Below are 25,049 nucleotides of genomic sequence, written 5' to 3' on the forward strand. Positions count from 1 at the left end.
TAGTGGGATATATTTAATTAGTCCTTGAGTTGGGTGAGGAATCTTTCCATTAATGGGAGATGAAGGTAGGGGAAAGAAGGGAGAGACCTTTGTACAATTTATCTAAGATTCAAAGAACCCACTAGACTTTGATTCAGAATGAAAGTTATTATTGATTTTCATTCCTAATTCATTTCATAGTAGATTATTTCTGGGTAGTGATGCTATTTCAGGTTCTTATCCCCACCCCAGGGAATCTTTTTCATAATTAGAGGATATATCTTGTATAGCAGAACACAATCAAGTCCTTGGTTGAAATTCTCATTACTCTTTTTATAAATGAATTTTTGTTAAATGAAATGATTGATTAAATGAATGGATTTCTAACAGTTCCTATTATATACTCATTCAAGAAGTATGAATTAAATTAATACCTTTTTCAAAACTTGAAGAAAGTAGAGCTGGAGGGAGTGAAGGAATAGCAGACAACAAAAGAATAGAGGAAGTTAATTAATCTGGAAAATATAAAAATGGAGAAAGAAAAGAGAGAATAAAGAAAAGCAGAGAAAAGAAAAAGAATTTTTAACAGCAGGGCTATGATTAAAACTCCCCCTTCAGATTTTATATACTCCAATAATCTTCTCTTTTTCTTTTTCCCCTCTTCTCCTCTCCTCTCCTCTTCTCTGCTCACTTCTCCTCTCCTCTCTTCTCTTCTCTTCTCTTCTCTTCTCTTCTCTTCTCTTCTCTTCTCTTTTCTCTTCCCTTCTTTTCCTCTCTTTTCTTCTCCTCTCTTCTTTTTTCCCTTCCCTTCTCCTTTCTTTCCTTTCCCATTGCCTTCCTTTCCCTTGCCTTTCCTTCCTACTTCTCGATTTCATTACTTGTATCTTCTCTCATGTCTATACATTTCTCCAATTTTGTCCTCTTCTGTTCTTCTCTGCCATATCCATCACCAAGCCAAAATTTCTCACTTTCTCACTCAATTCAAGGTACATGAGTAAATCTGGAGAATATTGACAAATCTATATATAATTCTAATTCTTTATTATGTGAAATAAATGATATAAATATTCTGAGTATTGTAAGGTAAGACAACAAAGCATCTCATGAAATGATTTTTCTCTCATCTTTGTATAATGAAATTGATTCCTCCAATTTCTTTCTTCATATCTCTAAAGAGAATCTCTGAAGTAACTTTCCCAACTATAGCTAGGAAGAGAATGCTTATGCCAGTAAGAGATATAGAATATTTTTAAAAGGCAAAATGGACTATTTTGACTTCATAAAGGTAAAAATAAGTTTCTGTAGGTTTAAAATCAAGGAACCTAAAATACTATAAAGTATTTACTATGTACAAGATATATACATAAATACTTATATGTGTGTGTGTGTGTGTGTGTGTGTGTGTGTGTGTGTGTGCGCTTGCATAGTGGCTTGGAAAAACAGAAAGAATAGTGTGAGGTGAGTAGAATAAGTACTCCAAATATCACCAATAAAGAACAAACAACAATAACAACAACAAAACACCATTATTGAAGATATATGATCAATTTGTTTGCATCAAGAGCCAAAGTCCAAAAAAAAAAGACATGAAAATATATAAACAGTGTTCCAAAGAATTTTGTACTATAAACCATATGAAAGCAAGCTTTAAATTACTAATTCCATAATACATGCAAATTAAAGTGATTCAAATTTTATTTCTCTCCCAAGTATACAACATAGAAGGGGTTAAGAGAAAACTGGCACACCAGCCTCCACTGTTAATGTAGCTGTGAATTGGTCCAAGATATGCCCTTTTGGAATTGTGTAAGAAAAATAATACAACTGCTCATACTCTTGGTATCTCTTTGAGACATGTACCATGAAAATGCAAAAATAGAAAACAAATTATAATATTTAATAAAAGATTCTTATCAGCACTCATTGTGGTAGGAAAGAATTGAAAACAAAATAGATACATATTTATGGAGGGAGGGTGAAAAAATGAAATGAAACATGAAATTTAGATAAGTCAGGTAATGTAAATGATGGAGAGTTGTCCTTGGAATCAGGGATATAGGTCTTCTATTTCACCTCTTTTTTATTTTGCAATATGTTTATTATTTATTTTGGATTTTGTAGTCAGAATTTCAATACATGATTCAGTTCCTTCAGTAATATATTCATTCTGTTGTTGTTGGATCACTCTTTAGATTCACAAAATTACATTAATGTTCACAAAAAGTTTGTAAACAGCATGATTTTTAGCATTTGATACTCATGCTTCTATTCATCCCTATCATTTCAGAGGTAATATGAAGTAACAGAAGAAAAAGGATTATTATTATTTTTTTAATTACTTCATTCAATTAAACTCTATTTACTTAAAGAACTATAAATTATTTACTATGTACAAGATATATACATAAATACTTATATGTGTGTGTGTGTGTGTGTGTGTGTGTGTGTGTGTGTGTGTGTGCTTGCATAGTGGCTTGGAAAAACAGAAAGAATAGGCTTCACACAGTAAAAAATGAAGTAGTAAGAAATAGTTCTCTAGGAAGGGAGTTTCAATCAAGTTATCCTATAATTTGAACTTTTCAACAACTGGTGTTCAATTTTCTGGAGATGAGCTTGTTTGCACTAGGTTAAATGATTTGTATCACATGCCCTTCTCCCTGAGACTATATTTGCTAATCACTGAACCACAAAATTTTGACATATATTATTGACAAATATCTCAAATAAACACTGGAAAATTTATGACTTATCAAAGTCATAGGCTAGGATGTTAAATGGCATAGTGGATATGGAGTGCTTTTCCTGGAGTAAAAAAAACACTGAGTTAAAATCCAGTCTCGTATACTTTTTTGCTATGTGAAGGCCAAGATATTTTGACCTCTGTCAGACTCAGTTTCCTCATATATAAAAAGGAAATTATGTTAGCATCCATCTATCAAGTTCCTTGTGATAATCAAGTGAGATAATATTTGTAAAGATCTTAGCACAGTACCTAGTCCCTACTAGAATATAAAGTTAGTTATTATGATTAATAGGTGAGCATTGGCTGAGGGAGTAATCCATGTTTGCAAAACACCTTTTTTTTTTTTTAATTACAAAGCAGAGTTTGTTAGGGTTAGACTTAAAATTAGGGTTTGTGCCTTTTCCCCAGAGGGATCAAGGAAATTATGTAGAAATAGCTACAGTGACTGAAAGATTCAGAAATGAAGGTCCCAGCACCAAAGGAATTTTGGGAATCATTCTTTTTATTCTTTGACCTATTCGTGATTGACATAGCATAAGGTACCTAAATTACCCTAAATTCCTGCATTTATAAAATAAAATAACTAAACTAAAAAACAACAAAACCTTCCTGTCTTCTTTGTTTGCTTAATAGAAAACCTCCCTACATTCTTTTCCTTCTAGCCCATTTCATCCAGGGCCATCTCCAATTGTCTTGATCTATATCTTGCCACTGGATATAGATGACTCTGGAAGGGAAAGTGAGGCAAATGACCTTGCACAGTCCTCCCTCATTTAAATCCAATCCCCTTGCTTATCATGCCATCATCTTGATATCATTGTTTTCTTTGAGAATGAAGGAAAAACAACACAAAGTTCATCATGAATTCTATGATTCAAGACATCACTGATTTTTGCAATATCTTTATATAAATATGTTTCCCAGAAACAGCTCAGGATAGGGTTCAAGTATGATGTTGAGTCAGAAATACATTTTCCCTTTTAGGTGAATTAGGGTTCTGTTGTTAATTTGTTGCCATTTAGAAATTTTATGATTAGATAAGAGCTGGATTTGATTGTCTTTTTTGTTCTTTGAGATCCAGAGTCAGACTAGTACATGCTTTATATATGTAAGGCTGAAAATTGTTCAAGAGAGATTTGTATCTTTCAAAGTTAGTAGAAATTTCATTTACTAAGGAAAGTCAAACTAGAATTATTCTAAAATTAAATTCATAGACCTGACGTTGAGAATAACTTGTACAATATGAATTTCCATGAAATAAGGAACATTATTACTAAAGAAATGGAAGGTAACTTTGGTTAACTATTATATTTAACATTTTAAGCTAGAATAAAGGCTCTAGCTCTGTTCTATAATTTCCTTAATAAAGAAGAAAGTTATTTTTGCTACAAAGCTGATTATTGCATATAGTTAATTGGGCATTAATCTAAGATGAAATATTGTACAAAATGACCTCTCAGGTCCCCATGAATCCCCAAAGTTCATTGTCAGTAATTCTTACAGTGTCATAATAATTCAAATATAGGTCTTTCTGTGGAGACTGCATCCCTTAAAGAATATATCTTTGGAAAGAAAAAAAAAATTGATGAATACTGAAAATGAAAATTACAGCAATTATCAGTAGCACTTGAATTTAACAATCCAGATTTTGTGGGGGTAAAGGAGAGAAAGTGGACTATGTTGAGATCAATATGGCAACTCTCTACCAGTGATCTCATTTTGCACATTTGGGTAAATATGTAATTTTATGATAACTATCAGTTTCTCTTTCTCTCTCCCTCCTACCCTCTCTCCCTGTCTCTCCCCTTTTCCTTCCCCTTCTCCCTCCAAATCTCTCTCTTTCCCTCTCCCTCTCTCCCTCTCCCTCTCTCTCCCTCTCTCTCCCCCTCTCTCTCTCTCTCTTCTCTCTCTCTCTCTCTCTCTCTCTCTCTCTCTCTCTCTCTCTCTCTCTCTCTCTCTCTCTCTCTCTCTCTCTCTCTCTCATCTCTATGGCATTTCCTTTGAGCATTTTAAGAGGATTTAAAATGAAAAACTTCAACTAATTCCTAAAAAAATATGATTTTTTTTCAGGATAAGAGGTAAAGCAAGCCATGAGTAGTTCTCCCTGGGGTTGTTGCTGCATCTTGAAACTTTGGGGAAGATAGTTATCAGATGTAACTCACTTACCATCACTTGGGAGCAAAGTAAGGCATATTCATCTAAGTCTTTATTCTATGGACTGCTTGGAGAAAAGAGGAAGAAACTGCATAGATGAAAAAGGATTAATGAAAATGTTATCATTCAATACAGAACTATCCCCAAGCAAATTCTGGCATAGTAAATTATTAAATATAAAAATATAGCACCTGCTCTGGCAAAGCTAATGGTGTGGAACTTTAAAAACAAGAAGTAGCCTGAGGTAGTCACATTAATATTCTGTGTCGAGAGATTTTTAGTTTTATCCTTTTGCACAGCCTGATTGGCTAGCAAAGCTTTGATTAAGGCAGAGAATGCTTTTACTCTGAGAATGGGGGAGGGAGGGCACACTTAGCTATCGTAATGTGCTGAGGCCTCGGTTTATCTTTGTTTCTACCCTGTGACTCTAAATCAAGATGAAAAAGCAACTCAACATGAAGGAAAATAAAAAGAAGGTCATTTAATCACCCTGTTAGCTTCAAATGATTATTGATTCCTAGAGGTGATGTCTAATTCTGCTAGAAAATCCAATCCAGCAGTGATTACTGCCCTCTCCTTTATCTATTAGACTGAAGGTTATTAAAAGTGGGAATTTCCAGGAAAGTATACATCATTAGATAAAGAATATCATATTTAATATGTTTTTGTTAAGAGAGAGACTCTAGCTCTGCCCCCTAACTTGCAACAGAATCAGGATAGACTGTTAGGAATATTTGTATCTCTACTATTCTAATTATTGTATGTTCTCCATTGGGAGCTAGTAATGCATAGTAGTACATGATAGATAAATATCAACAGGGAGAGGACATATTTAATCTTTCATTGATCATAATTAGTTGAAAATCTGATTTTGAAACTCTTTAAAGAAATACAATAAGGAAAGCTAGTTACAGATAAAATGTTGTCAAGTAAAGACTCTACCAATCTTTTTATATGACTAGATAAGATCCATTAGCAATTGTTTGCATGTAAAGGCTTCTACTAAATCTTTGTTTACCTCCCACTTTTTTTTTTTTTTAACCTATTGGATTTAACTAGTAATTTGATTGGCAATTGGTATTTTTGTTTGCTTGTTTTTCCTTTTTCACCCCTTTTACAATCTAGTTGCAGGGTCTCATGCTACTGTTAACTTTTCAGGAAGCATTTTTTGGATTCTAGACCTCTACCATTGCCCATCTATAAACCTAGTCATTGTTTGTCTGTCTGCTGACTTTGAATAAACTCGTACCTCAATCTATTAAAAAAAAAAAAAAAAAAAAAAAAAGGTTTCCAACTTTTACTCTATTGTCTCTAGAAGGAAAAAAAAAAGCCTCTATTTAAATATTTTATCTAAAAAAAGCTACTATTAACCAAAGAGAAATGGACAATAATTTAAAATAAAAAGAGATGAAATAAAGTGTACCCTGGTAAATTTCATCTAATCAAGATAGATTTTATTTTTCTTAACAACCACTTCTTCACTAAATCATCAAATTATTTATTTTCCTACTCTTCATCCACAATTTAGATTCTCAGCCCCTTCTCATCTTAATCCAACAGACTCCAAAAAGTTTATATAAATATAGTTCATGAGTTTATGATTGCAATTATTTTGGTACTTTCTCCTCCTTGATGTAGATTTCAGTCCATCTCTAAAACCATTTTTCATGAGTTGTTTTGAATGAAAAATCAACTCTTGGTAGTCAACTTTGAAGTTAATAGCTGGAAGGAACCTTGAAGTTCACTTTGTTCAATACCATTCATTTTATGGATGAGGAAATTCAGGCCTAGAAATGTTATATGAATATCACTTAATGGGAACAGCAGTAGATTTGGAATAAGAAAATTTGAATTCAAATCTTGACTTTGCTATGCAACTCTGTGTAACTGCTATTATATTTATCTTTTGAAACCTGAGACAAATGGTCTGTCTATATTTCCAAATTCTTTGTATATTACTTCCTTTCCCCCCTGCATAATCTAGCCAAATTAGCTTTCTCCTTCTGCATCACAGCAGCAGTTAGGTGGTTTAGAGGATAGAGTTTTGGGCCAACACCAATCAAGAAGATCTGAGTTCAAATATAGTCACAAATACTTATTACCTTTGTGGCCCTGCAAGTCACTTAATCATTGTTTCCCTTAATTCACTGGAGAAGGGAATGACAAAACAGTCTACTATCTTTGTCAATAAAATCTTGCCATTATGATTGAATTATCATCAATTGTTCCAAACTCAGCTGTTTCTACAAATTCTCTCTTTATTCTACACTTCATTGATTACTTGTTTGCTAAATTTACATGGGTGTTGTGCATGGAAGGGTCTTATGATTCTTGTCTTGGATTTTTTTTTTTTTACATAAGAATGATGTGGTTCAGCCCTTAGGAATCATGTAATGATTGTTCCTAGGCTACCTTACTTGGGAATGAGGTATTACAGACCCCAGACTAGTTTGATTTAGGAATGATGTATATCTTCCATTAGGGTATCTAGCCTTAGTTTACCTTGTTAGTTATGATGCTAAGTCCAAAAGATGGCTGGCTATCAGATAACAGCCTGCTGGCCAGTGATAATAAAATGCTTGGAGCTTATGAATATCAGTAAGGAGGCAACTAAAGTTAAGACAGGCACAGTATAAAATTGGAGGCCCACTACTTGACTTAATGCTGTTTCAAGTCTAAAAACAAACCTCTGTAAGTTTTCTCCATGAAGTTTTGCACAGGGAAAGATGAGTAGTATACTTGCACACAACGTAAAAATCTAAGCATTCCTCAACTTTACTTGTAAGTCACAAAATTAACATATTAATGACATGAAGCACTTGATTTCTCTCACTTTTTGCTATAAACTAATATTTATCCCCTGCTTATTCACTATTTTCCTTTTGTTATCACTTTTAATTGACATTATAATTATAATAAACTTTGCCCATTGATATGGAGATAGGCCTTAACCTGCAAATATTTTTGAGACATTTTGGAACTTTAATCCAGAACCTATAAATTTTTGAATTTCCCTGGAACCCTCACAAGAATACACCACTTTCAGTTACATTTGGTAGATTCAAAGGTTTTTCTGTTATCGGTGAAGAAATGGATAATGGATGCTTCTTCTAAGAGCATTTGCATTGTTTGTTTTTTTTTTAACCATTTTTCACATGTTCTAAAATGTCTATTAAAGATTGTCCTTCTTTATGGAGGGAATGTGTTAATATGGATATATTCTCCATTTTCTAGTTACAGTCTCTGAAAAGACCAAAATAGTCATTGCTTTTACTCTCAGTTATTTCTCAATTCTCCATAGTCTGGAGGATTAGGGCATTTCATGTCATTCATAGTTTGCTTGCTTTAGATCTTAATGCCATCTTCATGTAAGTATTGTCACCAGAAGGAATATCATTACATTTAATTCATTCACTTACCTTTCCTTCCCTTATTCTATCAAAGCTCTTGCCTTGCAAAATTTCAGCCCTGGCTTATGCCCAGCATAATCTGCTTGTAATTTCATCATTCAATGGAAGGTATTGTCTCCAAAGTTAGGAGCTCCCCGTCTCTTAGGCAATTGGAGTTAAGTGACTTGCCCAGGTACACGTATCTAGTAAGTATTAAGTGTCTGACATCAGATTTATTCTCAGGTCCTCCTTATTTCAAGACCAATATTCTATCCACTGCATCTATTTGTCCCATTAGTTTTCTCTTAATCATTATTATTAATTACCTTTCCTCAATTCTCATCCTTTTTTATCTTTCTACAGCCTGTGGCATTGTCTAGCAACCTCTTTTCTTTATTTCTTTCTCCCTGGTGTCTCTCCCAACTACAATGTATTTTCAGTCTCCAGTCAAAATGTTCTTTCTAAAGTGTGATGCACACCTAAGTCCAACTATTTCCCACTGTTCCCTTCTGATTAAATAAATTCCAGTAGTAATATAACTACCAGGATCAAACATAAACTCCTTATTTTGTCTTTTAATGCCCTTTAAAATCAGTACCCCACACCCAAAACATACATGTTTCCAGAATGTTGTTTGCTTTTTTTACACATTTTACCCCTCTCATATCATGTACTTTGTGTTCCAGTGACACTGGCCTCCTACTCTTTTTCAAAACACAAATTGTATCTCTTCACTCAAAGCTATTATGGGCCTCTGGAAAAAAAAAAAAAAAGATTCTTCTAAGTGAGTGGAATTGATAAAGACAATGGTTATAAAATTTAGCATGGTGCTTAATAGTTCTCTAGTTCAGTACATATACTGAATACTTAATATAGTTCTACAAGATTCATACCTACGATGTAATTATAAGAGAGTATATAAAGCTTCAACAAACTCAGCCAGAGTGAGAGTTAGAGACAGACTCAGAAAGGCCAAACATAGACTCAGAAGGTACCTAGAGACACATTCATTCTATCTTCATCTCAAAGGCCTCAAGAAAAGTAGCCCAGGCCCCAGTCAAAGAAACTAGATTGTGAAGGAGAAAATAAAGACTTTGGACCAGGGGTTCTGAAACTATGGCCCGAGGGCCAGATGTAGCCCTCTGAGAATGTTTATATGGCCCACCTGGTTATGGCAAATGGGCTGAGGGGCGGAGACAGAGGTGAGTTTTTGTTTTTACTATAGTCCGGCCCTCTATCAGTCTGAGGGACAGTGAACTGGTCCCTTATTTTAAAAGTTTGAGGACCACCACCGGAACTTTGACACCTGGCTATTCTTGTGGTGATTTCTCAACTGAAAAGAAGGGTGGTCCAAGACCTACAGAAAACCAACCAAGAAAATTACACAAGGCATTTACACTTCCTGTCCTATATGCCTAAAATGATCTCCCTTCTCATCTTGGTATCTTTCTCATTTCATTTTAATTGTAAAATGTTCTATTATTTTGGTTATTTCTATATTTTTGGTTATTTGGTTTTATATATATATATATATGTATATACACACACTTACATAGTTTGCTTATAGTTGTTTTAAATTTTTTTCACTATTACGCAGAGAGCTTTTGAAGAGTACAAATGTCCTTTGGCTATCTTTTCATCCCAAGAACTTGGCATATATTAGGTTCTTAATAAATGTTTATTGACTAGTTCTAGATTTTTATTTTACTGTTTTCTCCTTATTTGCTGCTACTTCACTGACCTTACTTTTTCACTTGCTTTAGATGGACCTTCATCTAGAACAGGTCAATCAATTGTATCCTCCAAAGCTTTCTTCTGAGCTCTGTTCTCTTCTTCCTGCACAGTGTTTCACTTGGTAATCTCAGCAGCTTCTATGAAGTCATCTCTCATCTCTATGAAGATTATTCCCAGGCTTATGTGTTTAGGCTTAAATTTTGTCTTAATCTCCAGACTTTCCTTTCCAACTTTCTAATAAACATATAGAAGTGGATGTTTTGTAGACATCTTAAACTTAACAAATACAAAATTGAACTAATTATCATTATCTCCAGACCCCTCCTCTACTCAAAAATCTTATTACTATTGAGGTTACCACCATCCTTTTGCTGTAAAGGAAGAAAAATAGAATAAGTGTGTGCATAGTACTTACTATGTGCCAGGCACATTACTAAGCACTTTACATTTATTATCTTATTTGATCTTCACAACAGCAGTATAAAAGAAATTCCATTAATATTCCCTTTTTAGTGCTAAGGAAGCTATGGGAAAAATAGATTAAATTCTTTTATTTTGCATTCATTTTGGTTTTACTTTCCATCAACTCAGATAAGTTGACCTTGCTTATATCAACAATGTAGTAAAATGTAGAATATGAACACTACATATTCCTAAAAGGTTATCAGTAATTTTTTTTGTTAATGTTTTACAAGGAAGTTAAATGCTTAACATCTTAATTGTTTTTTTCCTTTCCACTATCAGACATCCCAAAACATTCATCATTACCTCTGGATTACTTTCTTTGATTGGAGTTTGAAATTGTTATCTCAAAATCCACTTAGGACAATTCCTGGTCCAGAAGGCGATTTTCCCCAAATATCTACCCTTAAGCTAATTCTTCTTTTCAACATACATTCTCTCACAATGACATGCAATTGTGAAAGTTCCCATATAATTTCTGTGAAGATACTCTAAAATCTTTATTTAGCCATGAATATTACTTCTTCTGAGATAGACCTCTATCTCCAAATGACTATAAAATACATATTTACCTGAATGTTTTACCAGGAGTTTGCATTCAGCATGTGCCCAAATGGATTTATCTTTCAAAGACAAAATGCTTCAGTTTTCTCTGCACAGAGAATAGGAGCTTAACTTATTCACATTGAATTAAATTGACTTTTTGTCAACCATAATAGCATTCTCTTACATAATATAAAACATTTAGATACTATATGGGAAATTTCCCTCTTCCTCTATCATAGCAAAAATAGTTATCTGATTCTCTTGATACATTTGATTATGTACTTACACTTGTTCACTTTCCTTTATGTCCATTGCCATCATAGTATAAACATTATCATGACTTTGATCTTGGACAATGGAAACTATTCTAACTAAATTTTGTTTGGCCATTCTCTCTTTTTCATCTCAATCCTCCCTTCCCAGGACAAGCAGAATAGTATTGGACTATTGGACATTACTGTATCCAACTCTTGTGATTTATACCCTTCATTGTCTTCATTCAAGTTATTCATTCTGATGAGTATGTCTCGCTTTTTATAAAATCTCATGGAAGATAGGAGGGGAAAATGTTCTTTATTAGCTGGGAGTTTAAGTAAGTAAGCCTTTTAGAGAAAATAGAACACAGATTAGGCTTTAAAATTTTGTTTGTTTTTTTGTCATCTATTAAACTGTAATCTCTAAGCAGAAGCCTTAAACTCTTGAAACTCATTTAAGAAGGAGATCTCTGTGCATGAATCAGCTATGAATTGAAGCCAGAAAGTATTAATTACTTATGTCCTTTTGATCTTAGGTAAATTATCCTCCTCTGCTCCTTCACCTTAGCTTCAGTTTTCTCACCTGTAAAATGATTGGGTTGAATAAGATAATGAGTTCCTTGGCTTCTTTTGCATCAGGGACTTACTGGCACAATTTTATATGCATACACATCCAAATTCATAGACCTAAAATCTACACATGAAATGTAACAAAGGTTAAAAATATATGGGGCTAAATGATGTAAGGTCCTTTTTAGGTCTAAGACCTATGAAAGACTTTAAAAATATTGTTATTTAATTGATTTAATTTCCTAGTTTCAATTAAAGAAATCTCTGTGGGCTTCTTGGCAGCATACAATAGTACAGTTTCCATGGGAAAATACACTCAGTATTCTAAATAAATGACTCATAATATATTTGGAGTACAAATACTTATTATGCTGAGATATGTCTATGTATGTTATAATTAATCAAATCAAATCAATTAATCAAAAACATCAACAGGGATGGAAGATATAAAAAATATTTTTCAGGATAATGGTGGAATATTTAGCTTAGAAATACATTTAACCTTGGCAGATAAGCAAATTGTAGCAAGTAAAGTAGCCTAAATCAGGATTAATAACTAACATATTTGAACTTGACTACTGGTGATGGAGACAGAATCAGATCTAAAAGAAAATTGGGAATTTTCCTTCTATCATTCCATCCCATATATCAAGAATGTTACAGCCAACTTCACATTAGTTCCAAAATTTTATTTTTAAAGATATAATTTAGGGAACATGTACTGCTTGAGACATCCAATGTCTTGGATGAATGTGTCAATATAAGTATATTGTACTTTATATTTTCCAACTGTCAAAAATTTTGTCTACTAATTTCATTCTTTTAAAAAATGTAAAAGGACCAGCCATTTATAGAGTATTTTACTTAAACCAAAGTCCTCTTCTGATGTTTCAGCATAGTAGGGAACTGATGGGGTTCTTGAAGTCAGTGGCAGTTGAATTCATGCAATTGTGGAAAATAAAACTAAAGAAGAAAATGTTAAGGTCCTCTGTGAATTTAGGTTACTTAATTTAAGAAATTCCTCTGATATAGTTAAGAGCATTCTTTTTCACATCCCTTAAAGAGATGAACTTTAGGAACCATTCTATTGATTAGAGTGGGTCACATATGGTTTTTCCAGGGGATAGAAGGACATTTAAAGACAGTGTATAGTTACAGAATCAAATAATTTTAGAAGATTAAGTGTTTATTGTAATATTATATCAAGACTTTTTTTAACACAAAAATACATTTTATCATATGATTTTCATCATATTCAAGTCCCACAACATTTACTTAAATTGTCTGGTATTAATGAGATATGTAAGGACATGGGAGGAGTGGGAGAACTCTATAAGTTTGAATATTTTTCTCTTTGAAAGAAGCAATGTTTGTATTTGATATAATGTTACATTAATGAAATTTGTTTCTCCCAGACTTGCATCTAATACAGATAACAGTGACTGTGAGTGTGTGTAATTGTGCATATGAGTATACACATATATAATACACATGCATAAACTCTACACATATAGATATATACATATAGTGCATATATATGCACTAATCGACATAAGTTGATAGATAAACATCTCTTTATAGCTATATTGCTCTCTTTTCCTTTTTAAGAATCATTAGGATTGTTTTGTTGTTATTATTTGACCTTACTTCTCTAAGAAGACCATTAGATCAGGTGATTGCAAGTGATTTGGATTTAAGAGAGGGAAAACCAAACAAAGTTACCTGCCTCATTTTCCCCTGTAGAGCCATCTGGGTCCAGTGGCAAGATATAGATATGGAGGACTGGAGATGACCCTGGATAAAATGGGATACTTAGACCTTTTTTAAGTTACAGTCTTCAATATGTCTCAGTTCAATGATTATGGACCTTTCCAAGCTATCTAAGGGATTATTGGTTAGATTGCTTAAGGATCATAACTAAAAACAAAACTAATCTGATTTTAATTGGCCCTCAATAGGTCCCAGACAAGGACCCATTTGGTCATTGTTTGGGTCCTACTTGATTCAGATCAAATGTAAATAACAATCATTTCTGCTTTGGCCAGAAATACTGAGGGTCTTCCCCATTTAGATTCATTCAATTAATTTATTTATTTAGATTTTTCTTTTTTGGACTAGGTGAAAGAAGAGGATTACCTACATAAAGAAAACTACAGTTCCCTGTGACATATATATATTTGCAAGAATCTTCAAAGTTTTTTTTTTCATTTTAGAGCATATATTTTCATTGAGATGAAGTAAATGTGTTTATAAAAAACAGGGAAGGAATGGTTAATCTAAAATAGTCGTTACTGAGAAGTACAAAACTGAAAGTAACCATATATTCCAATGTTTAAATATTAGGTATGAGAAGATTTTTTGCTAAAAGATCACTTCAAGATCATTGAGTCTAGAACACTCATTTTACATATAAATAATTGCATCCCAAGTTATATTGTTTGTCCAAGGTGATATAGAGTTTGTGCCAAAGCTAAGATTCAAATCTAAGTCCTCTCACTCCAAATCTGCTGCTCTTGCTATTATACAGCTTTATAAGAACATAACTTTTATTTGTTTGTTGTTATCACAACTTTTCCTGAGAAGCATCTAGTCCTCATACATTCAAAGTTTCCCTTTACTAGGTTCTATTACCTAAAGAAGGAAATGTGGCAGGATAGTACATAGGGGCAGTGAGGGACAGGAATGTATATTCTATAGATGTTGAAGTGCAAGTCTTTACAAACTGAGGGAAGTAGTGGACATAATAAAGAATGAAGATTAGATTGGGGACTGATAGAGAATAGTGGGAAGGGCGGGAGAGGAATTATTGAAAGGAACAGTAGAATATGATTACATTAGCTAAACAGAAGCATTCAAAGGAATAATAATGACAGGAACCATCAATTTGATCAAGTCAGTATATATCTATTAAGTCCCTACAATGTACAAAGTATATAAGGATGCTGATCTAAGTACCTGATAGATAAATAGAGAAACAGATAGATAGGGAGAGAGAGATAAAATGTGAGCTCTTTTTAATTAAGACAGGGAGACAAAACAAAATAAATGAAATGATAGATAATTCTAAACATGGCAGACAACCAGTAGAAAGGCATCAGAATAAAAAATGAAGTGTTATGTCTGGAACTACACAAAAACCAATTTAGCTGAATTGTAAATAATGAATAAAGTAATAGAAAGAAGTAGAGTTTAAAATGTTAGATTAAGTTTTTGTTTGACTTTAAAACAAAGTTCATTGTATAATAGTGTGACATGTTCAGATCCACTTTTTAAAAATAATAATTTTGAAATGTTAAATGAATTAAGTATTGCAATGAGAAGATACCTGAGACAAAATAATCAGTTAAAAGGCTACTGTAATAATCCAGCCAACAGTTAAGAATCCATGACCTAGGTTGTGGCCCTGTGACTGAAGAGAAAGGGCCATACATAAAAGATTTTGTCAGGTAATGAACACCAAAATTTTGCAAGAGATCGGATATTAAATTGATTTTCTTCTTTCATTTCCTCTCTTCTCTTTTCGTATTTATTTTTTCTTGCCTTTTCTCATCTTAGATCATCTTAGTTCATCTCATAATATTATCAAATTATATTCTATTTTGTTACATTATATTGCTACATTGCATTGAGTTGAATTTGCATTATAATATATTACATTGTATCATATATTATATATTATATTACATAATATCAAGATAGTCATTACATCATTACAATGTTATACCACATTACATTCAAATACATCGAAAATATATTATTTTATTATGTAGCATATTATATTCACATATATTATATTGGACTATATATTTGAGAATCCCCTCTATAGAGATAATAATTGAACTCACTAGAAGTAATGAGAAATATAATCAATGAAAATAAAATACAGCCTATAGACAGCAGGACCTGTAAGTGAAGCTGAAATGGATTAAGAAATTAACCAAGAATACTGAGCAAAAGTTGATAAATAAATGAATTAGGAAACTGAAGTGACATAAAAATCTAGAAAAAAATTATATTCAGAGATCAAGAAAGAATGACCTGTTAGATTTTTGCATTTAAAAGATCATTGGCAACTTTGGAGAAAGCAGTTTCTTTTTGTTATTTATTTATTTTTATTTTCCTCAGTTTCATGTAAAACAACATTTTTGGTGGTTTTAGATATTTCACATATTTTCATCTGAATCATGTTTGGAAAGAAAAATCAGAACAAAAGGGAAAAAACAGAAGAAAAAAAAAGTGAACACAGGATTTTAAATTTAGATTCAGTCTTGATAGTTCTCTCTCTGCATGCAGGTAGCCTTTATGACCCAAAGTATACTAGGATTGCCTTGGATCACTATACCACTGAGAAGAATCAAGACTATCATATTTGATTATGACATAATATTTCTGTTGCTATGTACAGTGTTTTCCCTATTTCTGCTTGTTTCACTCAACATCAATTCATGCAAATCTTTCCAGTCTTTTCTGAAATCAGCCTGCACATCATTTCCTATAGAACAATAATATACCATTAGTTCTATATACCATAACTTATTCAACTATTCCCCAATTGATAGGCATCTACGTGATTTCCAATTCCTTCCCACTATAAGAGAGATGTTACAAACATTTTTCCTCATGTTAGATCTTTTCACTTCTTTATGATTTCCTTAGGGTGTAAACCTAGTAGAGGCACTGCTGTATCAAATATTATGCACAATTTTATACCCCTTTTAGCATATTCCAAATTGCTCTCCAGAATGGTTGGATTAATTTACAACTCCACCAATAATGCATTAGTGTCATGATTTTCCCATATATCCTTCAATATTGATCATTATGTTTTCCTGTCATCTTAGCCAATCTGAGAGATTTGAAGTTTTAATTTGCATTTCTCTAATCAGTATCATTTGAAGCATTTTTTCATATGACTATAGATAGCTTTGATTTCATCATCTGAAAATTGTCTGATCATATCCTTAATAAATGGTCAAAGGACCATTTATTAGTTGGGGAATAATTTGTATTATTATAAATTTCACAGAGTTATTTATATATATTTTAAAATGAGACCTTTATCACAAATACTGGTGGTAAAGATTTTTCCCCCAGCTTTGTATTTCCCTTTTAATCATACTTCTGTTGGTTTTGTTTGTGCAAATTTTTTTAGTTTAATGGAATCAAAGTTATTCATTTTATCTTTCAAAATACTCTCTAGTTTTTCTTTGGTCATAAATTCATCCCTTCTCCAAAGATCTAATGGGTAAATAATCCCTTGTTCTCCTAATGTGTTTATGCTATCATTGTTTATGTCCAAGTCTGTATACATTTTGACCTTAATTTGTTATGGCACATCAGATGTAAGTCTATGCTGACTTTCTGATATATTATTTTCCAATTTTCCCAGCAATTTTTGTCAAATCTTGAGTTTTTATTCCAGAAAATACTAAATTTCTATAGGCCATGATTATTGTGTCATGTGTATCTAATATACTGGACTATTTCGTAGCTAGTACCAAATAGTTCTGATGACTGCTGCTTTATAATATAATTTTAAGTTTGGTACTAAGTCACCATGCTTTGTGTTTTTTTCCATTAATTTCCTTGATATTCTTGACCTTTTGTTCTTCCAAATGAAATTTTTTTTCTAGTTCTATAAAGTGATGTTTGGCAGTTTGATTGGTATGGCAATATAACAACAGACCAATTTAGGCAGAATTGTCATTTTTATTATATTAGCTTGGTCTAGCCATGAACAATTGATATTTTCCCAATGGTTTTGATATAACTTTATTTGTGTGATGTATTTCATAATTGTGTTCATGTATTTCTTGGGTTTGTTTTGCTAGGCAAGTCCCAAAGTATTGTACTTTGTCTACAGTAATAAATGAAATTTCTCTTTCTATTTGTTACTAATGGGCATTGCCAGTAATATATAGAAATGCTAACAATTTTTGTGCATTTATTTTATATTCTACAACTTTACTAAAGATGTGAATTGTTTCAATAGGTTTTTGGATGGTTTTCTAGGATTCCTAACTATATCATCATATCAATTGGAAAGAGTGATAGGTTTATTTTTGTATTACCTATTCTAATTTCTTTAATTTTTTTTCTTATTGATAAAACCAGAATTTCTAGTATAATGTTGACTTATAGTGGTGAAAATGAGCATTTTTGTTTCACCCCTGATCTTATTGGCAATACATCCAGCTTCTCTCCATTATAAATAATGCTTACTGTTAATTTTAAATCGATATTGCTTATTATTTAAAGGAAAGCTCTCTTTATATCTATGCTCTCTAGTGCTTTTAATAGGAAAGTGTTGAGTGTTTTGCCAAAAGCTTTGTCTGCATCTATTGAGAACATCATATGATTTCTGTTGGTTTTGCTATTTATATTGTTGATAAAGGTAATGGTTTTCCTGATATAGAGCTAGCTCTGTATTCCTGGTATAAATCCCACTTAGTCATAGTGTATTATACTGCTGAGAAGTTGTTGTAATCTCTTTGCTAATATTTTGTTTAATTTTTTGTGTCAAGATTCATTAGAGAAATTGGTCTGTAAATTTGTTTCTCTGATGTAGCTCTTCCTGGTTTTGGTATCAGTATGATCTTTGTGTCGTAGGAGGAATTTGACAATACTGCTTCTTTACCAATTTCAAATATTTTAAATATTATTGGAACAAATTTTTCCTTACATGTTTGGTAGAATTCATTTATGAATCCATCTGACCCTGGAAATTATTTTCTTAGGGATTTCATTAATTACATCTTCAATTTTTTTTTCTATAATGGGACTATTTAAGTAATTTATTTCCTCTTCTGTTTACCTGGGCAATTTATATATTTATAAATATTCATGCTTTTTGATTAGATTGTCAGATGTACTGCCATAGAATTGGAAAAAAAAAATAGTCCTAATTATTGGTTTAATTTATTTATCATTGGTGGTAAATTTACTCTTTTCAATTTTTTATGCTGGTAATTTTGATTTTTTTTCTTTCCTGTTTCTGATCAAATTAACCAAAGGTTTGTTTATTTTATGTTTTTTTTTTAAATAAAACCAACTCTTACTTTTATTTATAAGTTCAATAATTCTCTTAGTTTTTATTGTTGATTTGAATGTCAGACTTTCTAATTTGGTATTTAATTGGGGTTGTTCAATTTGTTCCTTTTCTAGTTTTTTTTTTTTTTTTTTTTTTTAGGTGTTTGTCTAAGTCATTGATCTTCTCTTTCTCTATTTTATTCATGTAGCTGTTTAGAGATAATAAAATTTCTCCTAAGAATTGCTTTGGTTGCATCCCAGAGGTTTTGGTTTGTTGTCTTATTATTATAATTCTCTTAAATAAAATTATGGATTGTTTTCTGTGGTTTGTTATTTGACTCACTCATTCTTTAGAATTAAATTATTTAATAATTATAGTTGGTTTTTAGTCTATCTTTCCATTGCTCTTTATTGAATTTAAGTTTTATTGAATTGTTGACTGAAAAGGAAGCACTTACTATTTCTGTCTTTCTGCATTTGATTGTGAGATTTCCATGCACTAATATATGATCAATTTTAGTTAGTACCATGTTCTGCTAGAAGAAAAGGTGTATTTCTTCTGTCTGTTTTTAATTTTCTCCAGAAATCTATCATATCTATGTTTTCTAGGATCCTATTAACCTCCCTAATTTTGTTCTTGTTTATTTTGTGGTTAGATTTGTCTGATTCTGAGAGAGGAAAGCTGAGATACCACACTAGAATAGTTTTCCTGTCCATTTCTTCTTGTAAATGGCTTAAAATCTTCTCTAGGAATATGCCTCCTCTACCACTTGGTGCATACACAGTTAGTATGATTGTTATTCATTATTTAATGTATGCATTATCAAGATGCACTTTCCTTCCTTATCTCTTTTAATAAGTTCTTTTTTTTTTTTTTTTTTGCTTTTATCTTAGATCAGAGTTGCCACCCCTGCTTTTTTTTTTCACTTCAGCTGAAGCTTAATAAATTCTGTCCAGACTTTTACCTTTACTCTGTATGTTTCTCTCTGTGTCAAACGTGTTTCTTCTAAGCAACATGCTGTAGGATTCTGTTGTTAAATCCTCTCTCTTGGCTTCCTTTTTATTGAAGAGCTCATCTCTTTCACATTCACAATTATGATTACCAGCTCCATATTTCCCTTCATCCTATTTTCTCCCCTTTATATACTTTTTCCCTCTCTTTCCATCTGGTCCTCAGTCCTTTGTTTGTTTGTTTGTTTTATACCAACCCACTACCTTATGTCTTATCCTGCTTCCCCCTTCATTTACAAGCATTTTTTTTTATCCAAACCACTACCTTTTCTCCTATCACCCCTCCCCCTCCTCTTAGTAATTTTTAATCTTCTTCACACACCAGCTTATCTTCTATTGATATTTCCCCTTTCTCTTGCCTTTTTCCTTAGTGTTACTATCCTCCTTTCTATCCTGCCCCTCCCTTTTCTTTTCTTCTTTCCCCTACCCTATTTCTTGATTAGGAATAGCTAAATTTCTATAACCAACATTATGTCCTCTTGGAACCAAAAATTGGAGATCTAGCTTCAAACAATACTTATCCCCTTCCCTTATTTCAATAGTAGTAATAGGTCTTTTGTTCTTCTTCATGTGAAATAATTGTCCCATTATACTTCCCTTTTCCTTTTTTCCAGTGCAGACCTTTTCCTATCCTCTCTTGTCTTTTCCTTTGATGCCATAACATCAAAATCTATTCATGGTCACAAGTTCAGTCAGTGTGATGTCCCTGTCTCTCTGACCCAGTAACATATATAGTTATCAAAGGGTATAATATAATTTTCCCATCTATGCATGTAAAAAGTTTAACCTTTAAATTATATATATATATATATATATATATATATATATATATATATATATATATATATATATATATATATATATATATATATATGTGTGTGTTTGTGTGTGTGTGTGTGTGTGTGTGTGTATATATATATATGTGTGTGTGTGTGTGTGTGCATATATATATATATATATATATATATATATATATATTCCCTCTGTTTATATTTCTATGCTTCTCTTGAGTCTTGTGATTATAGATTAGACTTTCTATATAGTTCTGTTTTTTTTTTTCAGTAGAAATGATTGAAAATCGCTTACTTCATTGAAACTCCAATGTCTCCCTTTGAAATATGATGCTGAACCTCTTTGGGTAATTAATTCCTGGTTGTAACCCCATGTCCTTTGCTTTCTATAGAATGGAGCCAAGATATCAAAGAGGATACATGCTTCTTTCTGAGCTCTCCCATTACATTCACATTAATTATGAAATTCAGTCTCTGAAATAGTGCTTGACTGGAAGAATCCACAAATATTGGGAGTGCAGCAAATTACCAGAAGAAGATAATTTTGAAGATTGACAGAAAAGGTCTGTTTTGATAAAGTTCAAGCACAGGAGGCCAGGCACAAGCAGGAAGGCAGAGCACAGAGGCCAAATCAGGCTTAGCAGACCAGGGATGGGGTGTGGTTTCTGTGGGGCAGAGAATCTATGGGGAGGACTCTACCACAGTGTTGGCTACTCTGCCCTTATTACAAGCCAATATGTCAACAGAGTAGTTATGAAACATCCAACACAACCACAAAGATAAAGATGTACCACAAAGATCTGTAGTCTCATGGGACCTAGCCACATCCATCCAGAACCTTGAGTGAATGAATCAGTGCAGTCCCAGGACAGATGCTGCCACTTCCTCTTCTGTAGAGGAAGCTGAACATCTCCTTTCCCTAAAAGCAGATCTCAACAATTTTTTTAAATGAGTAAAAGGGCAAAGTAAGCTCTAAGTATAGACAGCTTCTATAATGAATGAGAACAGATTTCAAACCCTTAGGAGACTAAAAGTAGATTGTCTCCAGAGAAATCTACAAAGGGTGATATATAACCTGGTCCCCACCAAACAAGGCTCTCTTAGAAGAAAAAAAAAAGTTCTTAAAAGAGAGCTAGAAGAAAAATGGGGTAAGGAAAAGAAAACTCTTCAAGAAAGTTTGGAAAAGGAATATAATTTATTAAAATAAAAATTTGATAATTTGGAAAAAGAAAACAATTCCTTTAAAACTGAAATGGAAAAGGTAAAGAACTCTCAGGCAAACAGAATTTGTGAAGTAGAAAAAGAAAATAACTCCTTAAAAATTTGTGAAATGGAAAAAATTCCATAGAACAAAACAGCTCATTTAAAAACTCAATTGGAGAAATACAAAAAGAAAGAAGTAAGAAAAGTATATTATAAAATAATAAATCAAAAATCAGAACTGGACAAATGAAAATGACTAACTCAATGAAACATCAAGAATCAGTCAACCAAACCCCCCAAAATGAAAAAAAAAAAAAAAAATAGAAAAAAAAGTTAAACAGCTACTTGGTAAAGCAATATTCTTGGAAAATAGATCTAGGAGAGATAATCCAAGGATTGTTGGACTCCCTGAAAATCATGATGGAAAAACAAAAAGAGCCTAGACACTATTTTTCAGGAAATCATCAAAGAGAACTGTCTATATGTCAGAGAATTAGATGGTAAAACAGTCATTGAAAGAATTCATCGAACACTTCCTAAGACTCCAAAATTTAAAATCCAAGGAATATTGTGGCTAAATTTAAGAACTATTGGAGCAAGGAAAAATATTACTTTCAGCCAAAAAAAAAGCATATTGGCTCAAAGAGAAAATATCAGAAATATTTGGTTTACAGAGAAACTTCTCTCACCTCATTGAAAAGTGGGAGGGGAAAAACAAAAAAGAGAAGGGATAGGCTAAATGGAAGGGAATACAGAAATAGTAGGGAAAAGGTATAAGAAAGGGGAAGGGACTCAAAGTGGTGATTCTAAAGGATGAGAGCTGCTTAAGGCATATGTTAAGTACTGGGGAGGGGTAAGGGGAAAAGGAAAGAGAAATGTATAATAATATGGTAGGAAATACAGGATTAGTAGTTTTAACTATAAATGTGAATAGGATGAACTCTTCCATAAAAAACAGAGGTGGATAGCAGAATGGATTAAAAGCCAGAATCCTGCAATATATTATTTATAGGAAACACATTTAAAGCAGGGTGATACATATAAAGTAAAGGTAAAAAGCTGGAGCAGAATCTATTATGCCTAAGCTGAAGAAAAAAAAAAAAAAAAGAAAGAAAGCAGGGGTAACCATCGTGATCTCAGATCAAGCAAAAGCAAAAATTGATCTAATTAAAAGAGATAACTAGGTAGACTAATACATGTTAAATATTTTAAAGTGTATGCTACATAAAATATATGTATACATGTCCATACAGTAATTTCTCAGTCTCTCTGTTATTTGATTTTCTTTCTCAGTTTTTCTTTCCCTTCCTTCTTGATCTGATTTTTCTTGTGCAGCAAGATAACTGTATAAACATGTGAATAAATATTGTATTTAACATGTATTTCAACGCATATAGCATGTATTGGACTACCTTCCAGCTAGGGGAGAGGGTAGAGGGGAAGGTACGGAAAATTTGGAACAAAAAGTTTTGCAAGGATCAATGTTGGAAAAGTTATCCTTGCCTATGCTTTGTAAATTAATAAACAAATAGTTTAATTTAACAAAAAAAGAAAAAGAAAGAAACTAAGGAGGTTAATAGAATCCTAGAAAACCTAGATATGATAGACTTCTGGGAAAATTAAATAGCAACAGAAAGGGATATACTGTTTTCTCAGCAGTACATAGCATCTACAAAAATTGACCTTATGTTAGGACATAAAACCCTCAAAATCAAATGTAGAAAGGCAAAAAATAGAAAATAGCTCCTTTTCACACCACAATGCAGTAAACATTCTATTCAATAAAGGGGCAGGGAAACAGACTAAAAAACAATTGGAAATCAAATAGTTTTTTTAATTTTTTATTTTATTTTTATTGGGTTTCTTTTCTTTCATTTTTTATTATTTCACTTAGCATCAGTTCATATAAGTCTCTCCAGGTGTCTTTGAAATCAGCCTTCGAGTCATTTTTATAGAACTATAAAGGTGATATACCATAACTTATTCAGCCATTCTCCAACTGACGAGTATCCATTCACTTTCCAGATTCTTGCCATTACAAAAAGTGTTCCCACAAACATTTTTGCACATGTGGATTCCTTTTTCATCTTTATAATCTCGTTGGATCCCATAGAGACACTGCTGAATCAAAGAACATACACAGTTTCATAGCCCTTTGGATATAGTCCAAATTGCTCTCCAGAATGGTTGAATCAGTTCACACCACCATTACCAAGTATTAATGTCCTGGTTTTCCTGGATCCCCTTCAATATTCATAATTATTTTTTCCTATTCTTTTAGCCAATCTGAGAGGTATGTAGTGGTACCTCAGAGTTGCCTTAATTTGCATTTCTCTGATAAATAGTGATTTATAGAACCTTTTCATATGAAGAGAAATGGTTTCAATTTCTTTATTTGAAAATTATCTGTTCATATCTTTTGACCATATATCAATTGGAAAATGGCTTGAATTCTTATATATTTGAGAGAATTTTCTAAATATTTTAGAAATAATTTTAGAATACTTGAATATAAAATTTTGCCCCAGTTTATTGTTTCCTTTCTATTCTTGTCTGCATTGGTTTGGCTTATACAAGATCTTTTCAATTTAATATAATGAAAATTATACATTTTACATTCTTTAATATACACCAGTTCTTCTTAGGCCATAAATTCCTTTCATCTCCAAAGGTCTGAGAGGAAGATAATCCTTTGTTCTTCAAAACTATTTATAATATCACTCTTTATGTATAAATCATGAAAGCAATTTGACCATATCTTTGTATAGGCTGTTACATGTGGGTCAATTCGTATTTTTTGCCATACTAATTTCTAATTTTCCCAGAAGTTTTTGTTAAATAATGAGTTCTTATTTCAAAAGCTGGAATCATTGGGTTTGCTAAATACTAGATTACTATACTCATTGACTATTGCATCTTATAAATCTAATCAATTGCACAGATTGATTACCTTATTTCTTAACTAGTAGCAAATGGTTTTGATTACTACTGTTTATAATATAGTTTTAGGTCTGGTAAAGCTAAGCCATCTTCATTTCCATTTTTTTTATAATTTTATTTATTTATAATTTTTGATAGTATATATGCATGAGTAATTTTTAAAATAATTTTATCCCTTGTATTCATTTTTCCAAATTATCCCCTCCCTCCTTCTACGCCCTCCCCTTGATGACAGGCAATCCCA

Source organism: Sminthopsis crassicaudata, chromosome 4 (genome assembly GCF_048593235.1).
Source record: "Sminthopsis crassicaudata isolate SCR6 chromosome 4, ASM4859323v1, whole genome shotgun sequence".
NCBI lineage: Eukaryota > Metazoa > Chordata > Mammalia > Dasyuromorphia > Dasyuridae > Sminthopsis > Sminthopsis crassicaudata.